Source organism: Manis javanica, chromosome 17, assembly GCF_040802235.1.
Source record: "Manis javanica isolate MJ-LG chromosome 17, MJ_LKY, whole genome shotgun sequence".
Lineage (NCBI taxonomy): Eukaryota > Metazoa > Chordata > Mammalia > Pholidota > Manidae > Manis > Manis javanica.
In genome coordinates, this window is record NC_133172.1 from 46,459,829 (window position 1) to 46,482,052 (window position 22,224).

Consider the following 22,224-nt stretch of genomic DNA (forward strand, 5'->3'; position numbering starts at 1 on the left):
TTCAATAAACAGTACTGGAACAGAATCTACTTGTATGGGGTAAAAAGGAACTTCAACTCATGCCTCCTATCACACACAAAGATTAATTCAACTTGGATCATATCAATATAAATGCTTAAAACAATAAAATTGCCAAATGAAACCACAGGAGAATATCTTTGCAACCTTCAAGTAGACACAGACTACTTAGACAGGAATGAGAATGCACTAATCATGCATGAGGGGAAAATTTGACACATTAGACTATCAAAGTTTTGAAAAAAAATTTTATGAAAAGACATCATTAAGAAAAAGACTAAGTTAGATTCAGACTAGGTGAAAATATTCACAAAACATATGTAACAATCCTTTGGATCCAAAATAGATAAAGAACTCCTCATACCTCAATCTTTAAAAGACAACCCAATTTTTTTAATAAAAAAAAAGACTTGAACATGCAGTTCAAAAAAGAATACATGTGAATGGCTGCCAGTAAGCACCTGGAGGAAGGGGTCAACCGCATTAGTCATCAGGGAAATACAATTTAAAACAAAAATGAGATACGACTCTATATGTACTACAATGGCTGACGCTTAAGACTGACAACAGCAAACGCAGGTCAGTATGTGGAGCAACAAGAAGTCTTAAATATTAATGTCAGGAGCACAAAACAGTATGGCCACTTTGGAAATCTGTCTGGGAGTTTCCCATGAAATAAAACATTCACCTACCCTATGATCCAGCAATTCCGCTTCAATGCATTTACCCAGGAGAAATGAAAATATGTGTACAGTAAGACTTGCACAAGAATATTCATATCAGCTTTATTCATAATAGCCGTAAACTAAAAATGACCCACATGGCCTTCAACAAGTGAATGGATAAATGAGTTACAATCATACAACAGAATGCTGCTCAGCAATAAATAGGAATGAATTACTGATAGATGCAACAATACAAATGAACATCAAATACATTATGCTGTAAAAAAAAGCCAAACACAAAAGTATACATCTCGCACAATTTGATTTACATGGAGCTCCAGAATGGGCTAAATTCATCTCTGTTGAAAGAAATCAGAGTGGTGTTTTCCAGGGGCCAGGGGAAGATAGACTGGAAGGAGGAAGAGGAATGTTTTGGGGGCAAAGGAAACATTCTGTCTTGGCAGAGATGTGAGTTGCATGGCCATGTGCAGTTGTGAAAGCTCATTAAACTGTACTTTAAGATCGGTGCCTTTCATTGTATATTTATGATATGTCTGTTTTTAAAAAGGAGCTAACATTTTTTAAGTAATGGGAAGAAATGGAAAAAAACCATATACAAGAACCTGAGAAAACATCAGGGCACAATTCAGCAGTGACTTACAACAGGTGGGCATCAATGAAGGGCACCAAAGCATGGTGAAATATTTGTTTTCCATGGAATCTTGTTTTTGCTAATGATTCATTTTTCAATGTTATCTGTGATTGCTTTAAGTAATTCTTCCTCCTTCCCTTTCTTAAGCATGCTTACTTGGAGAAATTTGCTAATTTTCTGGTAAGTTGGCAACAACATTCTTGAGTATCTGGTTAGCCCATCAAACCATAAGGCCATAAATCTGTCTCTACTACCTACCAAGTAGACACATTCATTACCCAGGTAGCCAAGAGTAGATACTCCTCCCTGAATGCTGAGATGGCAGGTGTAATATGAACCAATAAACAACCGCAGCATAGATCATTCTCTGACTCACCCTGAGCCTTTAGTCTTTATCTCAACAAATTGAGCGTTCTATATGCTTTTCACTCTAGTTTTCCTAAAACCTTTTTTGGATGCCTTAAATATATGCAATATACCAAGAAGCAATTAAAGAAACGTTCATCAATCCACTTGGTAGACAGTAAATTTAAGCTAATTGTAGAACATGCACTCAAAAAATGAATAATCAGAATTTTAGTTTGAGAGTGGAGGGGGTAAGCCACGTTTCTCAGTGGAGAGAGCGGTGGTCTCATCTTTCCCCCAGGCCCTGTTCTTAGGCTTAGAAATGATCAAAGCAGAATCACAAAAAGAGTACTTGCAGAGGCAGCTCAAGCCAGAGGTGAATCAAACCATTTTTGTATAGTAACTCCCAAGGAAACTTACACTGGGGAGGCCCATATTCACAGTGGGAAAGGTAGACTGATCTAGATGCTGCCCTGTGCGATCGGAATCCCCAGCCCTCAGGGGGAAGCCAGCACACTGAATGCCACTGGTGACTGGAAGCGCCCGGGTCCTGGAGAGAGTTGGGAGGCTGAAGCCCTCACAGCCCTTGGCTGCTGAGCAGAGGAGTCACGCCTGAATCCTCCTCCCCCATCCAACTGAAGAACGGAGACCGCGACTGCGACTACCGAGTGTGGCAGGGACTCAGCCGCCTCGGCATTACCTGGGAGCTTGTTAGAAACAGGGACTCTCGGGCCCGACTCCAAACCTACTGAAACAGAGCCTGCCTTTCTACAAAATCCCCATGCGATACATATATTCAGCGAAATTTGAGAAATACTGGGGGACCTCGTTGGTTTTAACACCACATATGTAATATTTATTATGTGCCTGGCACCATTCTACATGTTTTACAAATATTAACAGATGTACTCCTCATAGTAAGATTCTGATGGTCAATGCTGTTGTCATCTCCATGTCAGTACAGAGGAATATGGGTGTGGATAAGATGAGAGTTCCTGAGGCCAGGATTCTCACCTGGCCCTGGTTGGCTAGCTCACTGTATACCTGTGGACAATACATGGCTGCTGACTCTATATAAAGAACTCCACCCAGTGCTCTGGGCACGACATGGTGGCACAGCTGCAAGGCTGCAGGAGAGCAAAGGAGAGGCTGGAGTGGTGGCAGCGCTGAGGACAGAGGCACAGAGAATGGCTGTGCAGGACACCTGTGCAGACAGATGGGCCCAGAGGCAGAGACCAGCTTGCTGCATGCAGACTCGCTCTGAATGAATGGGATTTTAGTGACTGACCTGCCACCTGGAAATAAAGTTGGGTATAACCCCTTCACACCAAGAACGTTTTGCTGTCAATTTCTTTGGTCACATTGAATTCATAGCGAACTTGCCTGGGGCTGAAACCATTGGCAAGACAACGGAGCAGAGAGAAGGTAAGTGACTTGCCCAGTGTCATACAGGAATTAGTGGCAGAACTGGCATTTAAATCCAAGAAGCCTACCTCCAGTGTCCATGCTTTAAACCTCTCCATTATGCTGTTGAAATGACTCCAAAGGATTTTCTTCTTTCACTTTTCTAGGACCAATTTGCATGTCTGGCCAGTTAATTTTACTGTATTTTAATAACAGACTTTTAACACACCAGTTTTTCCACTATAAAAGGCTGCACAACAGGACACACTTATTTTAGGGGCTCTCCCCAAAAGAATCTAAAGTATTCCTCCTATACTTTGTAAAACGGCACTGCTTGCCTAGTTTTCCCATCAAGGGTTGGAGAACATGGACACGTACAAACTCAGCTAGGCTTACCCTTCTTAAATATCCATCTTTACAAACCTGGAGGGATTCCTTTAACTAATAACATAATGACAGGAAATGACTGAACCTATGAAATGGAAAGCATTAAAGTAATTTAGGTATGAAATATGTAAACAAATATGTATCGAACTACAACTAATGGTCAGCATCATGACTGTACATTTCTGGTATTAATTCTAATTCTTCCCATCAAAGAATCAGAGGAACCTCAGGCACATGTAGCTTAGGGAAATGATCCTGAAACAGTATCAAGATTGTCTCATCGAAGCGATAACAATTACTCTCGTAAGCTCTTTCTGTTCATCTCAATAAAGGAATTTGTTACCCTTTTTAGGGTGGGACTTGCAAAATGCACACAACGTCTTCCTAGATTACATTTTCTGTCTGTAATCCTCTGCAGTGGTGGATCTTAAACGCAGATCTTAACAAGGCCACACTGACTCTTGGCACCATGAACACAACTCGAAGGATGTGTGCTACCTGGAAAACTCTCCCTTGTTATGTGGAAAAGCTATTCGTGTTAGACTTCCTTTCTGTGTTACCCTATGAAATGTCCCCTAGGTATTGCTGCTGTTGGCATTTCATGTTCCCTTACGTTTGGGCAAAAGGCTCAGGTAGTATTTCTGATTGACTAGGTTATTCCCAAGAGAACTGATTTGTTCTTGCCTAAGGACTGAAAAATGGCAAGAATGGCCTCACTCCAAGTACCCGTTCCTCCTCAAACTCATATTTATAATGATGGCTCCTAAAATTCTGAGAAACATGTTTACTGAGAGGCAGCCTACCATAAGGCAATGACCCAAAACTTTGCCTGCAGATTAGAATGGACTGGAGCACCTTTTTAAAAATGCCAACCTCTAGACCCCAGCTGTGAGAGTCTGATTTCATCAGCCTGTGATGACAACTGAACTTTGAATTTCTGCCACAACCTTGGTCACTGTAAGGATTAAATGTGATACCAACTGTGAGACCCCGACACAGTGACTGGCACAGATATTTGCTGGAGAAATGCCAATTGCCCTCTGCCACCTGTGGCCTCCCAGTTTCTGCTACAGCAAAGGGAATGCCTAGAACATGGTTCTACTTCAGGGGGCACAGCGGGCAGCAGAGCTCACTGGAGAAACTCACCAGAGGAGAAAATAACAGCACAGTTCGGAAGAGCCAGCCAGGACAGGGGAGTGTGACACAGAAAGTTTTTGTTTTAATGCAGGGTAAGAGGTCAGGAAAATGAAGAAAAGGTCAGGTATAATAGAAACCCAATCAACTGGCCATTTTAAGGGGGTGTTCACCAGCCCATGTGATGCTGCACAAAGAACACGTGAGAAGGAGGTGGACAATAGGCTCCCCTTAGCTTATAATCCACATTTGAACAGAAAGGTCAAGGCTGAAGTTGGAGGCAAGAAAAAGGAGTTCATAAAAGTTAGGGAATCTTCTTAGGGGGGAACAGGTGAACCACAGCTCCCCTCATTTCAGCCAATCCTCGCCTCTCGGAACTAACACCGGACAAGCAACTTTACCACCTGAAATACTTTTAATAATAAACACTGTGAAGTAGATGTTCGTTCATTTGTTCAACAAATATTAACTGAGCACCTATTACGTGCTGATCCCTGGGCTAAGAATGCTCTGATTTTATAAGTGATGCACTGAAGCTGACAATTTGTCTTAGAAGAATAAATCACAGAATCAGACTTGATCTGAGGTCTAACATCTATACATAACATTTTGAGATGATAAGGTCTCCTGCCCTTAGCTGGTGAATTTAGAAGATGCGATACCCTTGGTTTGCAGCTCTTTCTCATGTCTGAGACTCTCCTCCTCTGCACCAACTCAAGCAAGTTTTTTCAGGTCTTACATATATTGTACTTCAAAGATCAGCTAGTAAATCTCCTTCTTTTGGAGGCCTTTCCTGACCCCAATGAGCTGCTTCTCCATTTGTAGACCTTTGACAGCTTGTGTATGCCTCTGCCATGACAAAATTACACTGCATTATAATTATTTACTTGTCCACCTTCTCCACTGGACCATGACATCCTCAAAGACAGGGGTTACTTGTGATTCATATTTATATTTATAGGTCCTGGCATAATGCCGGATGAAGAGTATGGAAGAAAAGGAGGGAGGAAGGAAACAGAATTTCCATGAAGTCTTCCTAAAAGAGGCAAAAACATTGAGCTGGCTATGAGATTTGAACCCACATGGGAGGGTTGAATGTTTGCATTCCCTTCCTGGGGAATCAGTTCAAGGAAAATCACAAGGAAAGGCATGTAGGGCTGTGTGAAGAGCCCATCAAGCTACCTGGGTTGGAGGGAAGGATTCAGGCTGAGCAGAGAAGGTCAGAGCATAAGGTCTGAGGATGCTTTATGGGACTGACAAACATTCTCCATAGGAGAGGCAGCAACTGAGCACCGGCTATGAGCCAGGAGTCCTGCTCCACAGAGTGAATGGACCAGCACAGGCCCTACTGTCACACAGCTCACAGTCCCACAGACTAAAGCTGTTCTGAGAGACAAAAAGGAACCAGTTAAGGTCCTCATCCAGGGACTGATGCAATTGAAGTGGAGTTTGGGGACCATTTATCTTGTTCAGAGTGAGGGATGATCTGGAATGAAAGAGAGAGGGGGGACTCTCTTTCAGAGGGGAGGGAGGGAGAGAAGAAGGGAAGACAATAATGAGAACTATATATTAGACTCTTAGCTCTGTGAGGGCAAAGGCCGATTCTGCACTGCTCAGTCTTGAGCTCAGTTCACCAGCGTAACCCCAGACCCAGAACAGCTCCTGCGTAAGGCGGGTGCTCAAGAAATACACATGGAGTGGATGGAATGGGATGGGGTAGAATTTCAGTGAATTGAAGTGAACTGAAGGAGGCAGTAGAGGGGCCCTGAGCTGAGTGTCACAGTCCCCCGCATCCAAGCCTTCCTGCCCCTGCTGTTAACTAGCCAGTGATCAAGCACTTGGAGTAACTTCCCTGTTCTTTACCTCCTCGTGGGTTGCAAGGGTGGAATTAAATTAGTTTTCCACCGAAATTGAATAGTTTATATGGTCCAATTAAGGCCGCATGTCAGCTAATTTTGGACAATGCTAGATTAAATAAATATAAGCAAGTCTCTTGACAGTGGGATGTCTCAGAGCCTTGAATGTACCTGTGTGAAGTAGGAAGCAGCAAGAGGAAGGGTGTCTGCTGCAGCTCCCAAACTCACCGGACTACAGAACTCCACTTCTGTCCTTCTTTTTCATTTTCAGTCTTACAGAATCTCTGCAGCGCTCATGGTCTATGACGTCATCCAAGTTCACCGAGACAAGGGCGTCCATGAGGATTCGGCCATTGGTGAACAGCTGAATTCAGCTGGTGCAGAGAGGTTGGCTGGGAGAAGAGGAGGCCTGTTTGTAAGATGGTGCAAAAGGTGGTGGCATGGAGACTTGAAGATCAGGTGAAGTCTGCAATTGCTATGCAAGGTGACACCTGGAATCTCACTCTGGAAAAGCAGGCCCTCCTCTGTGTGGAGCATTGATATTCTGGTGTGGTTTTTAATTTCACATCCCTGGGATTAGGTATGTCAGGGAGGAATCCTTTGGCCGCCTTCTCTCAATACATCCTGGAGCTTTTATTTTGTTACCAATTTCCTTACATTGTGTGCTTTCTTTGAGAATCATAACCATGTGAATATTTGACAATTGAATGGTACAAACATCTTGAAACATACAGTTTTCCCCAGAGCTGCATTTCATACTATAATCCGAGGTGATCTCAGTTGCTAGAAACACTCACGCTGTTAATGGATTTGGAGGGAAGATGCTGGTAATGAGATTTTCAAATGCGAATTGTTTTGCTTTCAAATGCAGGGTGAAATCCAACAAAATATTACCTTAGACATGCTGGTGCAGTAAGTCCAGCTGAACAAATGAATGTTTGGTGTGTGTTTCATGCAGGCCTTTTTCTGTTTCAAACAAAAGTGAGGAGGGAATCGGTTTTACTATTTCTTGTGGGTTAGGTCCTTGGGCTCCAGAGCTAAGTGATTCTTCTGTTCTCTAGGACACACGCTTGCCCTCTTCACATCTGCAATCATGAGAGGCTGATTCATTTCATTCATTCATTCAACACTATATGTTGAGAACCTACTATGTGCCAGGCACTATTTTGTGCATGGAGTGGTATAGCAATGAACAAATAGCAAGGTATGTCGACATACGGCCTACAACCTGCTGGGACACATACCCACAATAAATAAGGAAATGCAAGCATTTAAATGCCAGATGGCAATAACAGCCTTGGAGAAAAATAAGGCAAAGTAAGTGTTAGAGTGATGCAGTGGGTCCTATTTTAGTTAGGATGTCAAGGAAGGCCTCCGTGTGGAGGTGACTTCTGAAAAGAGAGTTGGAGAAAAATGGAAATTGAAGACCAGAGATGGCTGTAGATCCCAGACCCCTTGTGTGATAAAGCTGGGCTTTGAGTCCACATTCAGGGGATTCCAGATCAGATGCTCCTTCTACCACATCACCCAGACTTACTGGGAACCAGACAGAATTATCAGGGCAAGGCAGGAAGTTGGATGCTAGATCCAGAGGAGAGAGCTGCAGAAATCTGAAGGAAATGATGCCATAAAATGAAGAAGTGGTACTCATGCAGGGCCAGGCAGACAGAGTGCAAACAATATGGGCAGCTGTCTTAGACCCCATCAGCCGGGCCTGCTCTTCCTGACGCCTTGCCATCAGCAGATCAAAGCTCGGCTCCTCCTCCTTGCCCCAGAGCAAGCCTCTCTGCCTGACTTCTCCACCTCCGTGAATGGCGCCCAGCATCTGTCTGATCGCTCATGTGTGGCTCACCAATGTCCCCCTTGGGTCCCTCTGTCTTTACCTGTCATACCCTCAGGACCTTCTTGATAACATATTTGAGTGTGCACAGCCTGACATGCATGGAAGTCCTCCTTCAAGGCTAATGTCCCTCCTTGTATAAGCAGTAAGTCCATTCTTAGGCCCTGAAGCAGAGTAGAGGAACTGATTGCCAATAAGCAAATAAGCTCAAAACTGGGAAGACCAACCTCTTCTCTCATCCACACATACACCATTCCTCCCACATGAAGATGGGATGACAGAGCCCCTTCCAGAAGGACCACCTCTGCTCCACTTCCCAAGTGGGTGCAGTGATGACAAAGGGCCCTGTGGCCTGATCTCACCTGGCCTGATGCCCTCCCCACAGAAGAGAGGCTTGTGGTTCTGAGTACTTTGAAATTAGGTAAGTTTCTTTGCCTTCCCTTCTAACTCTGAGCTGTCTAAGAGACAGGGCTAAGAGGATTCACCACTCTATCTCCAAGTTTAAGCACAGCTGGCACAGTATAGGTGTCCAAATGTGAGTAAAACGAATGAGAGTGGTGAATGAACCTTAATTCTTCAAAGTTAATAGTCTATGGTAGAGGCTCCTGATGCCCTGTGCCCTCTCCCCTCAGTCCCGACTCAGCCCCTATAAGGCACAGAGTTCCAACCCAAGGAGATGATCACTGGGTCCTGGAAGGCCACCCAGCTGCCTCCAGGCAACGAGAAGTGGAGGGGAGTCAGTGTCCCAGGACGCATGTCAGCTACCGGCAGGGGGAGCCCATGGATAAATTCTCAGGTTCCCCACCCTCTGCGGGACAGTTCTGAGGGGTGTTCTACGCCACCCTTCATGCGGCCCTCAGTGGGATAGGACCCAGCGCCCTCAGCAATGACCAGCTCATCGGAACTCCCTGTGTGGGCTCTCCTCCCTCCCCTGCTGGCTTTCTCTGCTCCCTCACTGTGCTTCCTGGAATCACCCCCCAAATAAACCACCTGTATCCACGACCTCTGATTTGGGGAAAACCCAACTTAAGAGTCTAATGGGTACTCCGCGGCAGGCCTGTTCAGGCACCTTGTGGTCAGGTTTTGTTTGGGATTTTTTTTTTCTGGCATTTCATGCAATCTCTGAACATTCCCAACCATGAATCTTTCTTCTCATCATCCAGTGGTCCCCAAACTATGCTCCTAGAGACTCACCCTCCATGTGAGAACCGTGACCACCATTTCTGACATGTTTCCTTCTGAGACAGAAAAACTGAATGGACTTAATGCTTGACACAAATGGCATTCGGAACGCTTCCCTCAGCCCCCAGATCTGCAAGTTTAGAGGCCTTCTCAAAATACTGAGTCATTCAGGGAACACAGTCTTCTTGAAATGATATCACAATCTCTTTCAGAGGGGCCAGCGGAATAGAAGCCAGAAGGGCACCCCTTGCAAATGCAGCCAGTTGAGAAATGATGGCTACAGCTCCAGGATATTTCTCCGCCCTACTGCTCTGCTGCCTGGCTGACCAGGATTCTCTGAAGAGATTGCGAGATGAAGGCTTCCTTTCAACAGAAAGGATGCCTGGCTGAGGAACTCTTTCATTCTGGTTTCTGCAAGACTCTGCCTTTCATCTAGGTGAGCGGTAAGTCCAAAGGAACAGATGTGGCTCAACTGAAGTGCCGCATCTAAAACAGATGCTGGGTGTCACTGTAGCAAATGCCTCTTGGAGAGGAGTTGAAAACTCAGCCGGAGAAAGCCGAAAAGTGCTTTGCATTTGGGTGGGCTAGGTGTGGAACATGCTGGAGCCCATGGAAGGGGAGATCTGGAGAGGAAGATGCTTGGGGTGGCTGACACTATGGGTGCCACCCCAGAGCCCCTTCGTCCACCCGAGGGGTCACCTGCCAATATTCCTATACTCGCTGACATCTTCCTGCGTCTCTCTCAGGGCTCTCAGTGGCTGCAGGAGCATGCTTGGCCCATGCAAAGACAGGCCAGAGTGCAGGCAGTTCCAGCTTCAAGCAAGACCCTCAACTGGTGAGGGGCAGGAGTGGGAGGATAAATGCCTCAGCTTCCTTGCCCACTGTGAGACAGCCCAAGGGGTGCTCCACGTCCTCTTCAGAGGGGCACCCGTGAGCATGAACCCAGCAGCCCACAGCAGCAAGCGGCTCATTCACACCCTTGTTAGCTTTACTCTCTGCTCCGTCTGGCCTCCCACTTCTGACAGTGCTCCTTAGAATCACCCAAAGACCCCGTGGACCCAGTCTCCACTCAGCTTGTGCTTTTTGGGAGAACCAAATTAAGATAATGGGGAAACCGGCCCCCTGGTAAGGAGGCCCTCAACAGTCTGCTGAGTCCCAATGGGCTTGTTTCTGCTAGTGTCAGTATCAAAGAATAGCCTGTTCCAGGGAGGTGGGGGTCGGGGAGATCATAAGACAGACTGAGTGGCTTAAACAACAGAAATTCGTTTTCTCAAGTTCTGGAGGCTAGTGGTCTGAGATCAAGGTATTGGTAGACTTGGGGTCTTCTGGGGTCTCTCTCTCTGGCTTGAAGATGGCCACCTTCTCTCTATGTCTTCACATGGTCTTTCTCTTCCGTGTCTGTGTCCTAATCTCTCCTTACAAGGACATCAGTCATACTGGATTAGAACCCAGTCATAGCACCTTGTGTTACTTTAATTACCTCTTGAAAAGCCCTATCTCCAAATACAATCACATTCTGAGGTGCTAGGAGTCAGGACTTGCAACATATGAATTTGGGGGAGACAACACATTTCATTCCATAACAGACCCCAAGAGATGCCCACCTCCAAGCTAAGCCAAGAAGGACTCAGATCCCCCCATTTGCAAGGCTCATGGATGCGGCAGCTCTTAGTCAGAAAGCAAAGTGACCAAGGATGATGAGGCCTGAAATGGGTCTGTCAGAAATGAGGGGGCAGCCGGAGGGCAGGGAGTGACGTCTAGGCCACGGCAGCTATTGACCCACCAGTGGGTCTGGTACTATTTCTGTGGAAACGAGCTCATTATAATTAAATCTTTCCCAGCTCCTGGCTGACTCATGAAGTGGTTCCAAATGTTAATAATCACTTCATGAATCACTGACAAACTCGAGAGCCAAATATCTGGCATTCATGATTGCCACATCTCCTGAAGGGCATTCCTGCCATGATTTGGGGTGTCCCCCTCTCAGCAAACAGGTGCGTAGACTAGAAAAGTCCTCGCTCCTGTACCACAGTCTCTGGCTTCGGTAATCCCACGCTGGCTGTTTTGTCAGGCGTTTGCTCTCACCAAACCACGTAATGATCACGAATGAGTTAACTCTGAAAGATCGCTTGGGAACCTTCCCGACATTGGGCATGAAGCGGTCAGCCATCGAGTCCTGCCACCGTGTCCAGGGGAAGTGAAACGGCGGTGCTCAGAGGGCACCATGGCATCCACGCTTCTGCCCAGATGACAGACAAGACCCACCATTCCCTCCAGGCAGAGAGGACACCTCACTAGCTCGCAGGGAGACCACAATCCTCAAAGGAAACAGAAGCCAAGGGGTCAGACCGGGAGGAGACACGGAAGCTGTCACACTGTGTCTGGCTATGAGAGAGACACACAAAATGGAGCTTTCTTGAACATTTGGGCTGTGGAGACCAGCAACTTAGAAGCCGAGGCCCCTTAAAACCAGCAGTAGACAGATGCTCCCCTCACATACCTGCCCGGCTCACTCCCTCACTTCATCCACCTGACCTCACCTGCCTGGCCACCCTCAGGAGGGCTCCCCCAGGCACCTCTGCCATCCCCCCTGTACCAATCTCCACCCCACCCATCACCTTAAGGAGCTACCTACTGGCTATTTTATGTCTCCCCCACTAGTAAGTAGGGTCTGCAAGGCAGGGATCTCTGTTTTGTTCTCTGTAGTAGCCCCACAACCTAAAACAGAGTTTGGGACACAGAGCAAGGGCTCGACGAATATTCACAGAATGAACGAGTGCTCAGAGTGGGCCAAGAACTGTGTCGAACATGAAGAAGAGAATCTGTGGAACTTGAAAGAAGAACAATGTTGCCAGGGTGACTGCTTCTTTCTCTACCCCAGATCCTGTAAAGGTACCCTGAACCCTCGGTGAGGAGGGACAGGTTCCATGCAGACAAGTCACGTCTAGTCCTCACACCAGCATGAACTCAGGCACCTTCGCACCATGTCAAGGCCTTCATGACGTCTGAAGAAAAGATCTCCCTCCAGAAGCCATGACAGAACCTGGCCATGGTACGGTGGATCCTGCACCCGACTCCTGGGGAGCCCAGACCCTGGCATCCAGAGTGGGCACCATCAAGTACGGGTCTCTCTCCTCACGAGGCTGCCTGTACAAGATCAGTCTGTGTCTCGCCACGCTGCGGTGGAATCTCGACATGCCACCTAAAATCAAGTAACAGTTTAGCTGAAAGAGCCCTTCCAGATTATCCTCTTCACTGGAAACAGGACCCCTAAGGCTCAGAGGGGGAGAGCAATGGCCCCATGGTCACGCCTCGATGGCAGCAGAATCTGGACAGCAACTGAAGCCTTCTCTCTCCCACGGCAGTGTGTTTTCGCCATACTAAGGCATCCACTACAACGCTGAAGAGCTTAACTCCGAGGAGGGAAATAAATGGCCATCCCATCTGGCTGTGCACGGGAAATAAATGAGGTGAGTTAGGTCAAGGGTTTCTGGGGCCTATAGTTTGCCTTGAAGCTGATATATTGGATATAGAAGGTTCCCTGATATCATCTCACCCAATTTTCAGATGGGTAAACGGGAGGATTCAGGACTAGCCCTCCAGCCCTGGCCCTCATTTAAGGCCCTTTTGTTACCACATCCTGCAACCTGCTATGAATCACAGTGTGGGAAAAAACCTTAAGTGTGATTTTGTCCAAATGCCCATTTTTCAACTAAGGAGACTGAGGCTGAAAGGTCCAATGGAGTGTCAGAGTCTAGGGCCTACGTCTGAAATTCTTTTCCCCACAGGCCCTTCTCTGTGGCCCTCCTTATCCTTGCTCCATTTTTCAAAAAGTATCTCCTCAAAGGGAAACATCGCCCATGACTTCAGGATCCCAGGAATGGACTCTCCGCAAGTCCACTCCTCCCAATTCTGCCCCCCAGGGGCAGAGACTCAGCAGAACCACCTGCTCCGCCAGTCTTCCACGCAACAAGGCGGCACTGAGCTTGCACTTGGTGCCCTTCGCGGAGTCCGCAGAGCTTCTCTGACTGTCCTGGGCCAGGCACGGAGACCAAGCAGTGCACTAAGGAACAAGGACATGCATAGCTCAGCAGGAGGGGCAGGAATTAAACAACTGCTCTTCCAATTTGCTTCCACATGTACCTCCCCTGAGACCAATGTCACGGAGGAGATAGACAGAGTGCCTGACGGGGTCTGAGATCAAGTTCAAGCTGATGCCTGTAAAAGAGCCGACAGCCATCCAAGCAAAAAGAGGGACAGGGAGTAGGAAGGCCTCCAGGGAGGAGCAAGTTGTTTCATTCCCGGGTCGCACATTCATAAGCCGACCTTCTCCCAGGGTACTCAGCGGCCAGGTGGTTCAGGTGTCAGAAGCTTCCGGCTACCTGACACCTGGCCAAGAAACATCCTCCAACCCTAAAGGTAGAAATGCTTTGCTAAACTTTCTCTGTCTCTTAACTGGACTAACAGCTTCCTGCAGTACTGAGGGTGATTCAGGACTTTCTGGGGCCTGAGATTCCTCTTTTCCAACCCACAAATACACAAGACCATCCTCACTGAAAAAGCAATGCTTCCATACCATTAATTTTAGGGCTGCTGAGGACGCTGCCTAATGTCCACAGGCCTTAGAGTCAGGAAGATGTGGATTCCAGTCCCACCCCTACCCCCTGCAAGCTGGAGGACCTCAAGCAAGTCACTTTACCACTCTGGGGCCCACAGGTCCCCCTACATTTTGGTGTCCTTGAAATGTCAAAATATGATCAGGTCTCTGAATTGCCTAGCACATAACAGGCACTGTATGCCAGTTTCCTTTTTTTCCTATGCCTTCAACAAAGTTCTCCTCACTTTTGATCCCATTGGGTAGTTAGATCACCATCCCTTAAACATAACTATTTCTGTTCTTGTTAAATGAAAACAAAAAAGTGTCCCTAAAGCAGGGGGCATTTGAACCAAGGCTTAAAGGATGAATAGGAATTTTCCAGATAGACAAGGGGAAAGGAGATTCCAGGATGACAGAATCACTCACACGAGAGCATACAGACCTGAGAAAAGGAAATCCTCCCAGGACCCTGAAGGGAAGAGGGCATGGGGTGGGGTAGCGTGGCTGCAAAGGAGAAAAAAAGAGGTCCCTGTGCAACAGCTGAAGGCCTTGAAGCCACATTAGAGGGACCTCCTGGGAGTGCTGCAGAAGGATCAGAAGTGGTTCCATGGAGAAATGACGAGATCTGGCCACTCACTCCTGGCAGCAGCTGAAGAGATGTAGTGTTAGAAAGAGAGGAGGAGATGAGGCAACCACTTAAGGGATTCTGGCAGAAGTCCAGCTAGCACACAAAGAGATTTGGGCTTTGGGCTGAAGGATGGAGAAAGTGAAGAAGCCTGGCCTGGCTGGGGTGGAGGGCGAATGGCTGACAAGTGGCTGGTGCTAGGAGGCCCTACCCTGGCCCCTCCATCAGATAGCATCTCCCCTCTGCACATTCCTCAGGTGTGACCTCAGGAGCCATGTCTCGAGCCAGGGTGCTGCATCCCACTCCCCAACTCAGCTGGAGATGCCCCACCAGCGCCTTCCTACCCTCTTCATTTTCTCTCCTCCCACCTCCTAGTAACGGGTAGCCAGTCTTCCCTGGTTTCACTGGTTTTCTCCCTGTACCGTATCAAGCATTTTTCTTTGTTATTTCAGAGTAACCTCCAACAGAGCCCTGACCTTCCTCACCCATCCTCCCATCAGCCCCTGCCTCTGCCTTCCCGCAGACCCCCCACCGCCCCCCAGCTCCTCCACGGCCCCTCGGACACCCCAGCACATGCCTTCTTCACGCACCACCTCCCTCAACCCAGTCCTTATCTCAGTCTGGTTTTCAGCTTAAAATAAGTTTGTAAAAACATCCCTTTGAAAACAGCCTCCCTCGCTGCAATAATATCCAGGTTGTATTTTCAGCCATTGTCTCTTTAGACCAGGGACTGCATTTGACTAAATCAGATGGTATGTGTGTTGCTGAAGCCTCCCAGCCTGCATCAGCTTGCCTTTGATGGGAACTATCTTATCTTTAATCAGTTTACTGGGTTATAGACCCAAATTTCCTCTGCAAAATATGAGGCTGAGAGGCTTCACCCACCCCTCCTTCTAGGAATGCAGCTGTGCTTTGATAAACTGGAAACTCTATTTCCTAGAACTATTCAGTGTCCAGCAGAGCCTTGGTGCTAATCCAACCCTCACCATCCCAGGGCAAAACTAAATTTAAGTTTTATTTCAAAACATGATATAAGCATCCAATGTAGTCAGCAAGATGAAAGAGATGATTTCTACAAACAATTATTGAAAACTGACTACGTTTCCTGCTGTGAAAGATGACCATTGACAGTTTCACTCACATTTGGGTGGGGTGGGGGCTGGGAGAAAGAATGAACAATAAATTGTTTACCATTTGATTTGATAAGTGCAATACTCTAAGTATATGAAAGGTACTCAGCTCACTGGCAGATGCCTGAGCTGTTTTTTTGTTAAAAAGCACAAAAATCAGCATTTTTTTAATGCAAAAGAAGGCTTAAACCCAAATAACAATATGAAAGTACACTTAAAGAATCAGAATTGTGAGCCTATACTCTCTCATCCCCCAACAATTGCTCTCCTAGGACTTTATCCAAAGTTATGAGTCAAAAGGGACAGAGATGCCTAAGGATGTTCAATGTGTCATTTTCTGACAGAAATGTAAGAGAAATACATCATCCCCAGGATATAGTATGTAGTTGCTTAAAATACTCACAGAGACGAGTAATTTGTGTATCTAACTTAGAGTAAAAGGAAAAATACACACTGGTATGTTCAATAACTGTATGTGGTCTCTGCTTTCAAAGTCCTCACCTTCTTTCTAGTGGGTTATGCTTTGAATATCAATGGTCTGAAAGGTCTTTCTCTCCATGGTCCCATTCAACACTCAGAAGAACCCTGTGAGGTTGATCCCATTTTATAGATGAGGTAATGGAGGCTCAGAAGATTGAATGACATGCACACTATGTGTAAATCAAGAAGCAGGCAACTAACCAGGTCTCCTAACTCGTTAGCCCACCTTCACTCAGAGTACTCAGTTGCCAGGTAGTTCAGGTGTCAGAAGCTTCTGGCTACCTGACATGTGACCAAGAAGCATGTCATCCTCCAGCCTTAAAGGTAGAAATGTTTTGCTAAACTATCTCTGTCTCTGAACAGGACTAAGAAGCTCCCAGGTTGCTGATCCATGGACCACACTCTGAGTAGTAAGAGTCCAATGTGTTTGTTTTCTTTCTAGTCCCGTAATTGTAATCCCAACAAGTAGCACAGCACTTGGGGCAGAGAGGGTGGTTCATAAAATGAATCAAAAAAGTTTAATCACTTTCACTCTCTTTATCATTGAGTTTGGTTAAGGAGACACACACACACACACACATCAGGGCCACTCCATCTTCCTCAGCACATCTTCCTACAACCTAAGTGGCAGGATTCAGCATCTCTTGGCCTCTCTCACCCCATCTTTATGAAGGGCTTTAAACCCTCAAGTTCCTTTTCGATTATACAAATGATGTATGTTCATTAAAAAAAAAATAGGGGAGAAAAAATAAGCAAAACGATCAAGAAACTACAATGATATACATCCTTTCAGACTCCATGTTTGTGTTACAGAATGGAAATACACTCTACGTTCCATTGGTATTTAAATTTTCCTGGATGATGAAAGACATATACCTATGTCAAAAATATAATTTTAGAGCAGAGCCAAGATGGCGGCGTGAGTAGAGCAGCAGAAATCTCCTCCCAAAACCACATATATCTATGAAAATATAACAAAGACAACTCTTCCTAAAATAGAGACCAGAGGACACAGGACAACATCCAGACCACATCAACACCTGCGAGAACCCAGCACCTCGTGAAGGGGGTAAGATACAAGCACTGGCCGGGCGGGACCCGAGCACCCATCCCCCCAGATCCCAGTGGGAGGAGAGGAGTCAGCAGGGAGGGAGAGGGAGCCCAGGACTGCTGAACACCCAGCCCCAGCCATCCAGACCAGAGCGCAGACACAGTACATGCGTGGGGTCCTGGATACTAGGAAAACAGGGCGGCAGGACTGGTGAGCGGGTGCCTGAGGCTGATGCCAGAGAAAAAAGAAACGGGAGCAGCCATTTTTTTTTTTTTTTTTTTTGGTGAGTGCTTTTTGGAAGTCTTAAAGGGACAAGGATCCCAATACTAGGGAAACAGGGCAGCAAGACCGGTGAGCGGGTACCTGAGACCGGTGCCTGAGGACAAAGAAAATCGTGCGTTTTTCTTTTATTTTTTAAATTATTTATTTAAATTTTTTTGTTGTTCTTGTTGTTGCTGTTGTTGTTTTGGTTTGGAGAGTGCTTTTTGGAAATCTTAAAGGGGCAGGGCAGGACACTTGGTCCAGAGACAGGGAATCTGGGGATCTCTGGGCACTCTAATCCCCTGGGCAGCAGGGAGCACGGAGGCCCCTTACAGAGATAAATAGCCTCCCGGCCACTCCCCCTCCAATGGAGCTCCACCATTTTGGGACAGCAGCTGGAGCCAGGCCATGCCTACAGCAACAGCAGAGATAAACTCCATAGCAGCCGGGTAGGAAGCAGAAGCCCTGTCTGTGCACAGCTGCCCAGCACAAGCCACTAGAGGTCGCTATTCTCCCAGGAGAGGAAACCCACAAACCAACAAGAAGGGAAGCTCTTCCAGCTGTCACTCGTACCAGCTCTGCAAACTATCTCTATCACCATGAAAAGGCAAAACTACAGGCAGACAAAGATCACAGAGACAACACCTGAGAAGAAGACAGACCTAACCAGTCTTCCTGAAAAAGAATTCAAAATAAAAATCATGAACATGCTGATGGAGATGCAGAGAAAAATGCAAGAGCAATGGGATGAAGTCCGGAGGGAGATCACAGATGTCAGGAAGGAGATCACAGAAGTGAAACAAACTCTGGAAGGATTTATAAGCAGAATGGATAAGATGCAAGAGGCCATTGAAGGAATAGAAACCAGAGAACAGGAATGTATAGAAGCTGACATAGAGAGAGATAAAAGGATCTCCAGGAATGAAACAATACTAAGAGAACTATGTGACCAATCCAAAAGGAACAATATCTGTATTATAGGGGTACCAGAAGAAGAAGAGAGAGGAAAAGGGATAGGAAGTCTCTTTGAAGAAATAATTGCTGAAAACTTCCCCAAACTGGGGGAGGAAATAATTGAACAGAACATGGAAATACACAGAACCCCCAACATAAAGGACCCAAGGAAGACAACACCAAGACACATAATAATTAAAATGGCAAGGATCAAGGACAAGGAAAGAATTTTAAAGGCAGATAGAGAGACAAGGGTCACCTATAAAGGAAAACCCATCAGGCTAACATCAGACTTCTCGACAGAAACCCTACAGGCCAGAAGAGAATGGCATGATATATTTAATACAATGAAACAGAAGGGCCTTGAACCAAGGATACTGTACCCAGCACGACTATCATTTAAATATGATGGTGGGATTAAACAATTCCCAGACAAGCAAAAGCTGAGGGAATTTGCTTCCCACAAACCACCTCTACAGGGCATCTTACAGGGACTGCTCTAGATGGGAGCACTCCTAAAAAGAGCACAGAACAAAACACACAACATATGAAGAATGGAGGAGGAGGAATAGGAAGGGAGAGAAAAAAAGAATCTCCAGACAGTGTATATAACAGCTCAATAAGCAAGCTAAGTTAGGCAGTAAGATACTAAAGAGGCTAACCTTGAACCTTTGGTAACCACGAATTTAAAGCCTGCAATGGCAAAAAGTACATATCTCACAATAGTCATCCTAAATGTAAATGGACTTAATGCACCAATCAAAAAAGACACAGAGAAATAGAATGGATAAAAAACCAAGAACCATCTATATGCTGCTTACAAGAAACTCACCTCAAACCCAAAGACATGCACAGACTAAAAGTCAAGGGATGGAAAAACATATTTCAGGCAAACAACAGTGAGAAGAAAGCAGGGGTTGCAGTACTAATATCAGACAAAATAGACTTCAAAACAAAGAAAGTAACAAGAGATAAAGAAGGACACTACATAATGATAAAGGGCTCAGTCCAACAAGAGGATTTAACCATTCTAAATACATATGCACACAATACAGGAGCACCAGCATATGTGAAACAGATACTAACAGAACTAAAGAGGAAAATAGACTGCAATGCATTCATTTTAAGAGATTTCAACACACCACTCACCCCAAAGGATAGATCCACCGGGCAGAAAATAAGTAAGGACACAGAGGCACTGAACAACACACTACAACAGATGGACCTAATAGACATCTATAGAACTCTACATCCAAAAGCAACAGGATACACATTCTTCTCAAGTGCACATGGAACATTCTCCAGAATAGATCACATAATAGCCCACAAAAAGAGCCTCAGTAAATTCCAAAATATTGAAATTCTACCAACCAATATTTCAGACCACAAAGGTAAAGAAGTAGAAATAAATTCTACAAAGAAAACAAAAAGGCTCACAAACACATGTAGGCTTAACAACATGCTCCTAAATAATCAATGGATCAATGAACAAATCAAAATAGAGATCAAGGAATATATAGAAACAAATGACAACAACAACACAAAGCCCCAACTTCTGTGGGACGCAGCAAAAGCAGTCTTAAGAGGAAAGTATATAACGATCCAGGCACACTTGAAGAAGGAAGAACAATCCCAAATGAATAGTCTAACATCACAATTATTGAAATTGGAAAAGGAAGAGCAAATGAGGCCTAAAGTCAGCAGAAGGAGGGACATAATAAAGATCAGAGAAGAAATAAACAAAATTGAGAAGAATAAAACAATAGCAAAAATCAACGAAACCAAGAGCTGGTTATTTGAGAAAATAAACAAAATAGATAAGCCTCTAGCCAAACTTATTAAGAGAAAAAGAGAATCAACACAAATCAACAGAATCAGAAATGAGAATGGAAAAATCACGACAGACTCCACAGAAATACAAAGAATTATTAAAGACTACTATGAAAACCTATATGCCAACAAGCTGGAAAGCCTAGAAGAAATGGACAACTTCCTAGAAAAATACAACCTCCCAAGACTGACCAAGGAAGAAACACAAAAGTTAAACAAACCAATTACGAGCAAAGAAATTGAAACGGTAATCAAAAAAACTACCCAAGAACAAAACCCGCAGGCTGGACAGATTTACCTCGGAATTTTATCAGACACACAGAGAAGACATAATACCCATTCTCCTTAAAGTTTTCCAAAAAATAGAAGAGGAGGGAATACTCCCAAACTCATTCTATGAAGCCAACATCACCCTAATACCAAAACCAGGCAGAGACCCCACCAAAAAAGAAAATTACAGACCAATATCCCTGATGAACGTAGATGAAAATACTCAATAAAATATTAGCAAACCGAATTCAAAATTATATCAAAAGGATCATACACCATGACCAAGTGGGATTCATCCCAGAGATGCAAGGATGGTACAACATTCGAAAATCCATCAACATCATCCACCATGTCAACAAAAAGAAAGACAAAAACCACATGATCATCTCCATAGATGCTGAAAAAGCATTTGACAAAATTCAACATCCGTTCATGATAAAAACTCTCAACAAAATGGGAATAGAGGGCAAGTACCTCAACATAATAGAGGCCATATATGATAAACCCACAGTCAACATTATACTGAACAGCGAGAAGCTGAAAGCTTTCCCTCTGAGATCAGGAACTAGACAGGGATGCCCACTCTCCCCACTGTTATTCAACATAGTACTGGAGGTCCTAGCCACGGCAATGACAAAACAAAGAAATACAAGGAATCCAGAGTGGTAAAGAAGAAGTTAAACTGTCACTATTTGCAGATGATATGATACTGTACATAAAAAACCCTAAAGACTCCACTCCAAAACTACTAGAACTGATATCGGAATACAGCAAAGTTGCAGTATACAAAATTAACACACAGAAATCTGTAGCTTTCCTATACACTAACAATGAACCAATAGAAAGAGAAATCAGGAAAACAATTCCATTCACAATTGCATCAAAAAGAATAAAATACCTAGGAATAAACCTAACCAAAGAAGTGAAAGACCTATACCCTGAAAACTATAAGTCACTCTTAAGAGAAATTAAAGGGGACACTAACAAATGGAAACTCATCCCATGCTCATGGCTAGGAAGAATTAATATCATCAAAATGGCCATCCTGCCCAAAGCAATATACAGATTTGATGCAATCCCTATGAAACTACCAGCAACATTCTTCAATGAACTGGAACAAATAATTCAAAAATTCACATGGAAACACCAAAGACCCCGAATAGCCAAAGCAATCCTGAGAAAGAAGAATAAAGTAGGGGTGATCTCACTCTCCAACTTCAAGCTCTACTACAAAGCTATAGTAATCAAGACAATTTGGTACTGGCACAAGAACAGAGCCACAGACCAGTGGAACAGATTAGAGACTCGAGACATTAACCCAAACATATATGGTCAATTAATACTTGATAAAGGAGCCATGGACATACAATGGCGAAATGACAGTCTCTTCAACAGATGGTGCTGGCAAAACTGGACAGCTACATGTAGGAGAATGAAACTGGACCATTGTCTAACCCCATACACAAAGGTAAATTCAAAATGGATCAAAGACCTGAATGTAAGTCATGAAACCATTAAACTCTTAGAAAAAAACATAGGCAAA

General features: G+C 45.0%; 1 long non-coding RNA gene across 1 annotated transcript in view; it reads right to left on the bottom strand.

Moving 5' to 3' along the window:
• Positions 1–22,224, bottom strand: part of LOC118973706 (uncharacterized) — a 517,996-nt gene that overhangs the window by 431,091 nt on the left and 64,681 nt on the right. The gene's annotated exons all lie outside the window — the stretch shown is intronic.